A 13149-nucleotide genomic window follows, 5' to 3' on the forward strand; every position below is an offset into this window, starting at 1 on the left:
GCTGTGAGGTAGTTTTACTCTGATAGGGTCCCTGGAAATAGGAATCAGCCCAATGGCAACGGGTTTGTCTTTGTTTTTTTAAACAAATGTCTTACTGCATCATGCAGCAGTGTGGCGGGGGGGTGGGGGGCGGGAGTGGTTAGCCTAGAATTAGTCTTTTTAACCTGGCTAAACAAACATCAGGCCTCAGTGGGGTGGTGGTTGGTTCTGAGGCCTAAAGATGCCAGCAGGGAGAGGAACAGAAAAAACCATGGCGCCTGACTTGTCCGAAGGACTTGCTCCTCACAATTACTGACTGTAAGGGATTAGTGAGGGGCTGGCGAGTGAGAAATGAAGCGAACTCTAAAGCTGAGGTGGCAGACGTCCCCTGTAAAAGGCCAGGGAGTAAATATTTTAGGCTTTGCCCTTGTAGTGGGAAAGCAGCCACAAGATGATGTGTAAATGAGTGAATATGGATGTCTTCCAATAAAACTTGATTTATAAAAAAAAAAAAAAATAGCACTTGGAAATTCAAATTTCATGCACTAGAAATATTCTTTTGTTTTTTTTAACTTTTGGAAAAATCTAAAAGCAACTCTTAGTTTGGAGGCTTTAAAAAAAAAAAAAAAAACAGGCGGCAGGCCAGATTGGGACAGTGAGCTGTAGCTTTCTACCCCTCTGCTCAGAAGAATGTAAAAAAAGCAGGTTGTAGGAGCAGCCATATGCAGAGATCCAGCTGCCTATTCATATGATCCACATGTTTAAATACCAGCTTTATTTATCATAAAGTTTACCTTTTGTCACCTTTGTCGACCATGTTGACTTACAGGTCAGAACTTGGGGAAAAAAAGGGCCCTCTGGCATTCCAACATGTTGCAGACAGGTGGTGAAATGGGAAGTCGTTTTTGTAGGTATGAGGTCCTCCTCTGACCTTGGACTCTGTCGGCTGCAGCTTCTCCAGAGGGCTAATGTTCTCCTCTCCTTATCTCCTTCCTAACCTTTCACCTCCTCCTAGTCCCTGCCAGGGAAGCTTATCCTAGAAAATCTACCTGATATTAATCATTGCACCTGTTTGTGAACCCAGCCCTTGGTGCTGCCTATCTCTGGGGTCCTTGCACCTTGACTCCTGTTTCTAACTAGGGAATAAAAGCTTTATTCAGTGCTAGCGGAACGGCACCCTTCAGTGAACAGTTCCAGAAGACTTGGTTCCATGCATGGGGGTGGGGAGTTCCCCTTACTGCTGAAATCCCATCAAGAGCTCTCCTTTCCTGGTTTACGCCATAGCAGGAAGTTAACCACTAAGAAAAATACAACTTTGTCTCTCTCAGAAGACAGAACTTGCTGTACCCTGTTCTTTTTTTTTTTTTTAAAGGTAGATGTTTGTTTATTTGGGTTTATTTTCTCATCTAATAGCAAGTCTGAAAAAGAGAAATGCAGACAAGGTCTCAATGAGGACTCTATATATCTTCCAAAGGGCTATGGTGACAGTTGAGCTAAAATAACCCATTAAACAATGATAAAATTTCACAGCTAGGAGGCTTTTGGAGAAATTATGTTCCAAGTTATTTTGTTCAATATATGTTGGTTTCAGGGACGTAATAAGAATTGAAGGGTATATAATGATATAATCTATGGCATACTGAAAAATTTATGCATGGGACTTTATCTTAATATGAAAGTATAAAAAATAGAGACTGGAAAAATTAAAAGAAGATAGAAAAATACAAAATTATCTAGTATTGTATATCTTTTTTTATTGTACTTTAGATGAAGGTTTACAGAGCAAATTAGTTTCTCATTAAACAATAAACATATTGTTTTGTGACACTGGCTGTCAACACCACGACATGTCAATTCTCTCCCCTTCTCGCCCTTGGTTTCCCCATTACCAGCTTTCTTGTCTCCTCCTGCCTTCTAGTCCTTGCTCCTGGGCTGATGTGCACCTTTAGTCTCATTTTGTTTTATGGGCCTGTCTAATCTTTGGCTCAAGGGTGAACCTCAGGAGTGACTTCAGTACTGAGTTAAAAGGGTGTCCGGGGGCCATATTCTCGGGGTTTCTCCAGTCTCTGTCAGACCAGTAAGTCTGATCTTTTTTTGTGAGTTAGAATTTTGTTCTACATTTTCTTCGGCTCTGTCTGGGAACCTCTATTGTGGTCCCTGTCAGAGCAGGCAGTGGTGGCAGCCAGGCACCATCTGGTTGTGCTGGACTCAGTCTGGTGGAGGCTGTAGTAGTTGTGGCCCATTGTACCTCATTCTTGACCTAGAGCACAGGGAAAGTGGAGCTCTTTTGACCTGACATTTAACTTCTATGAGTGACTTAGGGACAATCAAGTTCATTCTATTTTTGTTACAGTTTCATACCTGAGTCAGAAAAAGCTATGCTAGACATTTTCAGGATTCTTAGACAAAAGTGGACTAATTAGCAAGAGTGTAGTTTAAGCTGCATTATGTAGGCTCCGACAAAACCCAATGCCATCATGTCGATTCCAACTCATAGCGACCCTATAGGACAGGGTGGAACTGCCCCATAGAGTTTCCAAGGAGCACCTGGTGGATTCGAACTGCCGACCCTTTGGTTAGCAGCCATAGCACTTAACTATGTAGGCTACTGAAACCAAAATAACAAAGGCTTCACCAAGATGAAAGTTCATTTCTTCTTCACAAAAACGTCCACACAGGCAGCCTAGGGCCAGTATAGTGTGGTGGTTCCGTGTCATTAGAGGCCCAGGCTGCTTCTACTTTGAGGCTCTTTCTGCCCTCCGTTTGTGCCTCTCATCTCATGGCCAATTGGAGTTATCAAGGATGGGAGGGACAGAGAACAGAAGTTTCCAAAACTTGAGTGGATCGTAAGTGTCACTGTCAATCTCTACATGAAGAATGCTCTTGGAGATATTTTTAGATGTCCATAAACCTGTGAAAAGGCCTCTTTTTCATCTCATGTCTGGGGAGAAGGAAGGAATGACAGGTGAACTGTTCCTGGGAGAGGGTCGGAGGTAAGTCTGGCCAGACTTTCTCTTTCACTCCTTGTATTTGTTCCTTTCCCTCTGTGGGCTGGGGCTGGGAAGGGGAGCACAAGGGGTCTGAGGTCACCCCTCAGGCCCGCTCCAGGAGCCACAGAAACACCCCAAGTCCCTTGTCCATAGGTCTGACATGTCTGGCAACCTCGGGACCCTCAGGCCACATCAAAGGGCGCTGAACTTAGGGTCTAGAGACCTGACGTCCAGCTACAAAACCAGTGGGCATGGGGTGGGGGCAAGACCTGTTCCCTCCATCCTCAGTTCCAGTGAGGAGGTATGGAGGGGTTCCCAAGGAAGGTTCTGCCCATAAGAATCACCCAGCCTCCCCCTCAAGGTTCTGGTTTGGAAGTTCTGCTTTGGAGGTTGATGTGTTTGGAGTCTCTCTGGGTGGTCAGGGCACTCATAGCTGGACCACTGATCCATTTCACCTCAGGCTTGTCCCATGGGCCTGTCAGCAACACAGCACGGGGACTTTCATCTGCCTAGACAGCCGTGCTGCGTGCACCGATGGCCTCAGGCAGTGCTCCCTCCCTGCTAAGGTGGCCATCCCCATACCACAGGGGCCCTACCCACAAAGACAAGGACTCCTCATGCCAAAATGAACCCACTCCCGCACAAAGGTGGCCCTCCCCACAAAGACAAGCCCTCCCCACACCGATGGAGCATCTGAGGCTGCAGAGGAGCCCTCGCCATATGGGCCCCCACGCGCATCAGATGACCCAGCCACTACCTTATCCGTATCTGTATCCAAGGCACATTGCTGATTTCTCCGCTGTGAATGGGATGAGTATCTCTGAAGCATCTTTGTCCTCAGATGTGAATAGACCCTCTATGCCGGCCTTGTTTTCCTCCTGGGTGTGGGGCACAGACAGCAACTGCAGAGAGATATTTAATGGGGGCCCGGGGCCTCTGGGGCTTCCTGCTGCACTTTGTATGGAGGCCTGGGCCCGTTGCTACAGGCTTCAGAGCTCCAGCCCAATGGACCCCAAACTGAGAAGAATGGTGAGTAGAGCCTCAAACACTGAAGCCCGCTTCTCACCGTGCTGGGCTTCTGTTTGCAAACTCAGTGAGCCAGGGGACCTGCTTTGTACAGAGGACTTTGGGCTCCAGGTCAGTGCTCTGGGTTGGTTGTGTGTTCTTAAAAATAGTTAAACACATTATTTTCAAGTAGTTTATGTTCAAGTTTTTCGTGAACTCATTTCCTCTAAATCAAATTTTCTCAATCATTTTTCTCTAACAGGTGGCTTGCGTCCTGGGAAAACTTGCCTAAATGGCATTGTGTTAGATTCACTGGTTGCGTTGACTAGCATATGGGACTACTTGAATAAATTTCACCAAAGCCTTTTCTCCATCAGATTTCTAAGATTCTGGTACTGCATTGAGTATCTGAAGAGCGAGAAAGCTCCTGTTCAGAAAAATAAGGAGGAATTATATATTTGCCCATGATTTTGTTGTTGTGGGTCCCCAGACTGTTTAGAAAGATGAAATTCATAGACCCTTTACTTGTACTATAAACACACACACCCTAAAATAAATTTTCAGAATTTTGCAGAAGTTGATACTTAGTTGTTGTTGATACTTGCTGTCCAGTTGACTACAACGCATGGCAACCCATGTGTGTCAGAGAACTGTCCCATAGGGTTTTCAAGGCCCTGACCTTTTGGAAGCAGATCCCTAGGCCTGTCTTCCGAGGCTCCTCTGGTTGGTTTCGAAATGCCAACCTTTTGGCTAGTAGTAGAGTGCTTAACCGTTTTTGTACCCCAGGGGCAAACAAATGTATGCCAGATGCAAAGATAGAAACACTGAAAACTGTTGATACCAGCCCTACAGGAGCCAGGCTAGCGTGTATCTGGAGGACCCTCAGGTCTCCAGACCACTCTGCAACATCACTCTAGAGCAGAGGAGGCTCACAGTGGAGAAAGGCTACTGTCTAGCAACACGTTCTGTCAATGGCTGACTAACAACCATCGCCTTCTTCTAAGGCAGAGAGAGAAAGAGAAAGGTGGCAAGGTCTATTCCTGGGACCCTAAACCCAAGATGGTGTGTGCACTTTCCTTTAATGTGGCATAGACCAAAGGCCACCAGCAGCCAGTGTGGACCCCTGGCTCGTGCCCAGGAGGGCTGGGTGAGGCTCAGCAACCTGGAGCTCAGTTGAGCTGGGTGAATGGGTGTGCCACTGGGGGGTGTGGCAGACCTTTGGCCCAAGCAGCCTCTCCAGGTGGCTAACTCAGGACATATCTCAGTGCATTCTTCCATGCCCGTTTTTTTTTTCTTCCCACAAAGAGTAATATTATTAAAACTGCAGGGCAGAATTGAAATCTACCATTCATAGCTGCTGTACACAAAGGGCAAGGTTAACTTAGAGGAAGGTTGGAGAATCACACACATCCAGAGACAATTGGCTGCCTTTCTCACTCATCCCTAAACTCAATTGTTCCCCCCCTCCAAACTTTTAGCATGAGTAGTTCTAGGGCAGGGCCTAGGAATCTGCATTTTTAAAGTTGTACAACTCAGTGGTTTTTCGTACATTTATAAATTTGTGCAGACATCACCACAGTCAATTTTAGAACATTTTCGTCACCTCAAAAAGTAACTGGTACCCTGTAGCTATCACCCTCCTCTCCTTCCAACACCCCACCCAACTCTTGTAGCCCTATGCAACCACTAATCTACTTGCTGTCTTTATAGAGTTCACTATTCTGGGCTTTCATGTACTTGACCATACAATAGGTGGTCTTTTGTGTCTGACTTCTTTCCCTCAGTTTAACGTTTTCAAGGTTTGTCCACATTGCAGCACATATCAGAACTTCATTCCTTTTAATGGCCGATAATCTTCCATTGTATGTCCATACCACGCTTTGTGTATCCATTCGTCCAGTCATGGACATTTGGGTTGTTTCCACCTTCTGGTTATTATGAATCACACTGCTGTGAACTTTCCTGGTGAAGTTTTTGTGTTTTCATTTCTCTTGGGTGTATGCCTAAGGAGTGGAATTGTTGGGTCATACGGTAACTCTAGGTTTAATTGTTGGAACTGTCAGATTGTTTTCCAGAGTTGCTACTCCATTTTACATCCCACCAGCAGTGCATGAGGGTCCTGATTTCTCCAACTTCACAAACACTCTTATTTGCCTTTTTGATTCTAGCCATCCTAGTGGGTGTGAAGTGGTACCTCCTTGTGGTTTGATTTGCATTTCCTTGATGACTAATGTTGTTGAGCATCTTTTCATGTGCTCACTGGCCAGGGAATCTGCGTTTTTAACAATGCCTCCCCACCCCAATTCCATTTGGGAGCCACCTATCACCCACTGAGAGAGTTTTCACATTCCACTACACTATGGCCCCTGGGTTTTTCTTGGCTTACTCAGGGTGCCTCTCTTGCTCCAAGCATCTCAGCCCACAACACTGTCCTCATCTTGTTATCCAGGGCACAGCTTCTCTTCTCTAACTAATCAGTTCTGCTGCCTGTTTGCACAAGACAGGCTCTCCCAAGCAGCTCGTCAAAGGTGGAAGAAGGAGAGATCGTGGCCACACTGTACCTGACATCAGCTGCAAAAGCTCTCTCCCAAAAAGAAGGTACATTTACTTTCCCCTCGCAAAAGAGAGGCTTCCCCATCTGCCTTAATTATCTAGTGCTGTTATAACAGAAATACCACAAGTGGATGGCTTTAACAAACAAATTTATTCTCTCACAGTCTAGGAGGCTAGAAGTCTGAATTCAGGGTGCCAGCTCTACAGGAATGCTTTCTCTCTCTGTTGGTTCTGGGGGAAGATCCTTGTCCTCAATCTTCCCCTGGTCTAGGAGCTTCTCAGCTCAGGGACCCTGGGTGCAAAGGACACAATCTGTTCTCAAGCACTTCTTTCTTGGTGGTATGAGGTCCTCCTGTCTCTCTGCTTACTTCTGTCTTTTATGTTTCAAAAGAGATTGACTCAAGATACAACCTAATGTTGTAGATTGAGTCCTGCCTCATTAAAATAACTGCCTCTAATCCCGTCTCATCAATATCATAAAGGTAGGATTTACAACACATAGGAAAATCACATCAGATGACAAAATGGTGGATAATCACACAATACTGGGCATCATGGCCTAGCCAAGTTGACACACAGTTTTGGGGGACACAATTCAAGGTATAACACCATCCATCAGAGGCTCAACCACTGGATATTTGTAATTATTTATGTCCACCCACATTTAGGACTTTATTTCAGTAGACTTCTAACTTGCTACACAGGTCCCTGGGTGGCTGAAGGTTTGCTCTGGCTACTAACTGAACATTTCGTGGTTTGAACCCACCCAGTGGTGCCACAGAAGAAGGGCCTGGTGATCTGCTTCCACAAAGATTACAGCCAAGAAAACCCCACGGAGCTCTGTTCTAGTCTGTAACACATGGGGTCACTATGAGTTGGAATTGACATGAAGGCAACGGGTTGGGCTTAGTTAACTTTCTACGTGGAGAGGTAGGCTTTTATCAGCACATATGTTCATTTCTGAGCGGATATGCACTGGTTTTCTCCCCCACCCACCTTCTACCTGCTTAGCAGCTCGAAGGGTGGTCTGAGGAGGCAGGATTCCCAAACTAGCTCTTCTATGGCCCCTACTGCTTTCCAGGTCCAGTTGCTGCTGGACAACTGTTACCCTTCATGTGATGTATCGGTTCCTTCCTCTGCCAGCCGTGGTCACCTGCAGCCAGGGAGCTTCAGCACTAACCTGCAGGGTTTCTCTGACCACACCTGAGTCAGACCTGGTGGTAAACAGTACCTGAGTAGCCCCCGTGGCCACAGGCCTGGTGGCTGTATGCCCGGTGGTGCCCAGCTTGGGCAGCCCAGGCCCAGCCTGCCTCTAGCCCTGCTCTCTCTTTACTGGAGAATTTCAAACCCGCGCAGAAGCGGACAGATGAGCATAATCCACCCCTGCTGCCCATCAGCCAGATACAACAATTACAACACATGGCGCAGCTCGCTTCCTCTAAAGCCCCTTCCCCATTCCCAGCCCCAGGCTACTTTAAAGCAGACCCCACACTTTGAACCAATTCATCTGTAGGTTGTTCAGTACATATCTCAAAAATATGTGTGTGTGTGTGTGTGTGTGTGTGTGTGTACGTATATATATGTTTTTTTATATACATGTAAGGAGCCCTGGTGGTACAGTGGTTAAGAGCTCGGCAGCTAACTAAAAGGCCAGCAGTTTGAATCCACTAGCTGCTTCTTGTAAACCCCATGAAGTAGTTCTGCTCTGTCTTATAGGGTCGCTAGAAGTTGCAATCGACTTGATGGCAGCAGGTTTTGTTTTTATACATATATATACACATATGTATGTGTATATATATATATCCCTCAGTGGTGCTAATGGTTAAACCCTCAGTTACTAGTCAAAAGATTTGTGGTTTGAACCCATCCAGAGGTGCCTTGGAAGATTGGCCTGGTGATCTGCTTCTGAAAAGTTGCATCTTTGCACATCCTATGGGGCACAGTTCTCCTTTGCACACATGGGGTTGCCATGAGTCAGAATTGACTTTTGGCAACTAATAGCAATGAGATATATATATACATACATATATACATAATTACTAAACCAAAAACCAAAGCCATTGCGATAGAGTCGATTCGAACTCATAGTGAGGCTATAGGCCCTATAGGACAGAGTAGAACTGCCCCATAGAGTTTTCAAGGAGCACTTGGTGGATTTGAACTGCTCACCATTTGGTTAGCAGCCATAGTTCTTAACCACTATGCCACCAGGGCTTCCATACACAAGAACAGTAATTATTCTCTCTCTCTCTATACACACACATACATTCATACCCACACATATGTATACACACAAACACACATATATATGGAGCCTTGTTGACGCAGTGGTTAAGAGCTTGGCTGCTAACCAAAAGGTCAGCAGTTCGAACCCAATACTAGCTGCTCCTTGGAAACTCCATGCCGTAGCTCTGCTCTGTCTTACAGGGTCGCTATGAGTTGGAATCGACTGTACGACAATAAGTATATATGTATACACACACACACACACACCAACAATATCATTAACACACTATAAAATAACGATAATTATTGTGTATATATACACTTACATACATACATATATGCATATATATATAAGCCAAAAAAAACTTGTCGAGTTGATTCCAACTCCTAGTGACTCTATAGGACAGAGTTGAACTGCCCCATAGGGTTTGCAAGGCCGTAAATCTGTATGGAAGCAGAGGGCCACGTATTTCTTCCGCAGAGTGGCTGGTGAGTTCAAACTGCTGATTTTACCCTTAGCAGCCAAGTGCTTTAACTACTGTGCCAGCAGGGCTCCATATAAATATATACAGATACATATATGTACTACACATATATATCCACACACGCCAACAATATCATTAACTCACTGTAAAATAACAATAATTACTTAAAATTAACAAATATTCACCCTATGGAATTTCTTGAATTGGCCCATAAAAATGTCTTTTTGCAGTTGGTTTTTCATATTAGAATTTACAGAGGGTCTGCACTTTGCATTTGTTTGGTATATCTCCAAATTTTTTTGTATACTGTTACCCTGTCATATTTTTTTTCCCCCATCATTTATTTATTAAAGAAACCAGGTCATGTTCCTGTAGAAAAACTTGCAAGTGTTTACTCATCATTGTTAGTATTTTTAAGTTTCAGCTTTATGTGATAGTAGGTAACCTCAAGTTTAAATTATTTTCTCACCTCAAATAAGCAAAACATTTAAATAATTGTAAATGTGTTTCCCTTTTTTCTTCTACTTCTATATCATCTATATTTTTAACACTTAACAAATGTAATTTTTATAACCATAAAAGCAATCTCTCCCCCTTTTTTTTTGGATAATGCGTCTTCTATCAGTAAAGAATAAAAGGGGCTCATAGCACTGCTTTTTATTTTATACCCTAATTTCTCATTCAGTCTAAATGCCTGATTCCTGCTCTGGTTTTCTGGCCTGAACCCCAGTTCCCAGGATGGGAAGTCCATCCCAGGCAGTAGTCCATCCTTCTGCCCCCTATAAGTGACACTGTAGATGAGAGGGGGCTTATGGTCCCTGTCTTGAAGAATGGTCGTAGGATTACACAGTAAGTCTATAAAGCCATGCCGTGGTTGGGAGCATGGCTGTGGGGCCCCTATTTGTCCTCACATGTGACACTAGGTAGTTTCCCGGTCCCTCTGGTGCCACAGTTCACTCATCTGTGAAGTGGGGTGACACTAGTGTCTGCCTCATAGGATTGTTGTAGTGAGCTGGTGAAATAACAGCGAAGTGCTTAGCACAGGATATATATAACTATATATATATAGTTCTTTGTATATAGTAATATTCAGATATTGTTATTGATAATATAATTCTTATTGCAAATGCACATGATTTCTATTAATGAACTATCAAACGATACATGAAATCATCAATTCTCACCCATATTGTAATTGGGGGAATGCTGAAATACCGAAGTCTAGGTTCGGCTTCAAATAAAGTGATCTTGGCTTCCTGCTCGGAGAGGTTAAAACGAGCTGGCTGAGAGTTAAATTCTAACCCAAGGTGGCTCCAGTAGTGGCAGGGAGGGACCTATTAGCCGCGGTCACTGGGACTCAACCCCTGGGGTTCACATCATGAACTCGACAGCTCCAGAAGTGGAGACCAAGAGATGGCTGGGCTGGGGTCCCAATCACGTCCTGGGGGGCCTTGGGTAGGGGAAGAGAGTCTTGTTGAGCTGACCCCAAGTCTTGAGGTCCCAGTGGGCTCTCCTGGAAGGTAACCCTATTGTGAGTAGGGACCTTAGCTTGAAGGCATCAACCCCTCTCAGTTACACAAACCAATAAACCCATTGCCTTTCAGTCAACTCCAACTCATGGCAGCTCCGTACGTGTCAGAGTAGAACTATGCTCCGTAGCGTTTTCAGTGGCTGATTTTTTGGAAGTAGATCACTAGGTCTTTCTTCAAAGGTAACTCTGGGTGGACTTGAACCTCCAAGCTTTCAGTTAGCAGCTGAGCAGTTAACTGTTAGCAACACCCAAGGACTCCAGAGCCCAGATATCATTTTAGTTTGCCTGACTCAGGGCAGATGTGAGAAGCACTAAAACGAGGTGAAATGAATAATGAGGATCTGACGCTCCCCCCTGCCACCCTCCCCAACGCCAGCCCTGCACTAGGAGGGCAGGTAATTGTCCCCACACTCAGACGGGAGGGATGTTTGTCCCCAAAGTCCCTCTTCCACTGGTCACCACAATGCCCAAGTGTCCACATTTCAATCGCCCTTTAAAGCTGAGACAATCTTCCCCATTCACAAGCAGGTCAGCTGGAACAGAGGCATCTTTCACAACACTCTGGTGCTGGGAAGGACAGCCTGTTATGTACCCGGCAAACACATAGAGTAGGGCATGTCCCCTACCAGCCCTAGAGAAGTGAGACCTGGAACATCCTGAGGGAATGGGCAGTATAGGGGGAAGGAGAGGAGGTAAGAGGAGTGTGTTCAGGCAGAGGGCCCCAGAGATGGTGGAGGAGAAGGGGGACCCCTGGGCTGACACAGAGCAGCTTGAAGGCCTCGCTTTCTGAGTCCATGGTTCAAAATGGAGAAACATGTTTGGCATGCTTGAGCTTTCGGGTTTCCTCAGGGCAGCCTTGTTACCTAACTAAACACACTGCACTTTTGCCAAATGTTTCTGCAGGAGCACTGCCCTGGGGCAATAAAATAGAGTGCAATGTCCCTGCTGACAGAGCTCTGTGGTTTGGACCTTGAGTTTGCAGCGTCAGTTCCACCAAAACAAAAACCAGTTGCCGTGGAGTTGATTCCGACTCATGGTGAACAAACGTGTGTCAGAGTAGAACTGTGCGCCACAGGATTTTCAATGGCTGATTTTTTGGAAGTAGATTGCCAGATCTTTCTTCCAAGGGACCTCTGGGTGGGCTTGAACTTCCAACCTTTTGGTCAATTCAGGGTCCTGGTCCTGGATCCTGAGGATATCCAGGAGGTAGAAATTTGTGACTTTTAAGGTATAGTGGTGAGAGGTGAATGTTTTCATGGTAGCTCTGTCCCCTCTACCAGCATGCAAGCTTTTAGGTGAGACCTTCTTGTCCTTGTGTTATACTGTTCTCCTTCCATTTGGGAAATCTGGAAATTGGGCAGTGTTTCAGGTGGATTCTTCACATCCAGGCTGAGTTAGGTGCATGACCATGGACTAGGCTTATAGACCTTGCTTTCCAGGAAGTTGAAATCATTGTAGGGGCTTCTGATCAGGATATAGTATGAGCTCACTCTCAAACTCTCTATCCACTTCAAACAAAGCAATTATATGCATTTTTAAAATTTTAATTTAAAAGCCATAGATATGCTCAAGAACATAATAAACAACCCCACTGTTCAGAAACAAAAACAAACACACAGTGGTGAGGAGAGTGTCATTGTGTGAAACTGAGGGGCTAGGGAAGGCTCCCCCTGGTGACACACCCTGTCCTCCAGTGAACTCTGTTTGGAATGCCAAGCCACCAGTTTAAGACCTGGATCTGGACTGGGCATCTCAAAGCCCCAGGGGGAGGAGACCGCAAAAAATCTAGGCAGAAGTTATTTCAGAGAGAGGGAACCACATTCTAGTTGAGGCTACAAGTTAAAATTCTGAAGTACATAAGAAAAACTAACAATGAAAAAGATGAGTAACAAAATTAACAATTGGGAAGTGGATTTACTTATATGGGAATGTGAACAATAGAATTAGTTTAAAATGGGTACTGTTTATAAAATATAATAAGCTGGCATGTAGGAATCAACAATAGATGGATATGAAAAAGTAGAAATCCTGAAAATGAAAAATAGTCATTGAAATAACTTGATAGTATAAATTCTAGACTAGACATAGTCAAAGAGAACATGATTGGGACAATTTGGAAAACATTATTGAAGTATTCACCCAGGAAGCCTGCAAAAACGTTGTGGCAGGAGCATCTGACCTCCTTGTCTAATTTCAGGGGGTAGGAGAATCAAGATCAACAAGATCAACAAGAGTCCAGAGCTGATTCCTGTGAGGTAGAGTTCAGGCATGCCTCTTCGCTCCAAAGTTTTCACCAATTCTGACACCAGCTGTCCCTCCCACGACACTTTCTACTTCTCTGTTAGGTTCGATAATTTGTTGAATGGACACACAGAACTCA

The sequence above is a fragment of the Elephas maximus genome, chromosome 11, assembly GCF_024166365.1.
Source record: "Elephas maximus indicus isolate mEleMax1 chromosome 11, mEleMax1 primary haplotype, whole genome shotgun sequence".
Taxonomy (NCBI): Eukaryota; Metazoa; Chordata; class Mammalia; order Proboscidea; family Elephantidae; genus Elephas; species Elephas maximus.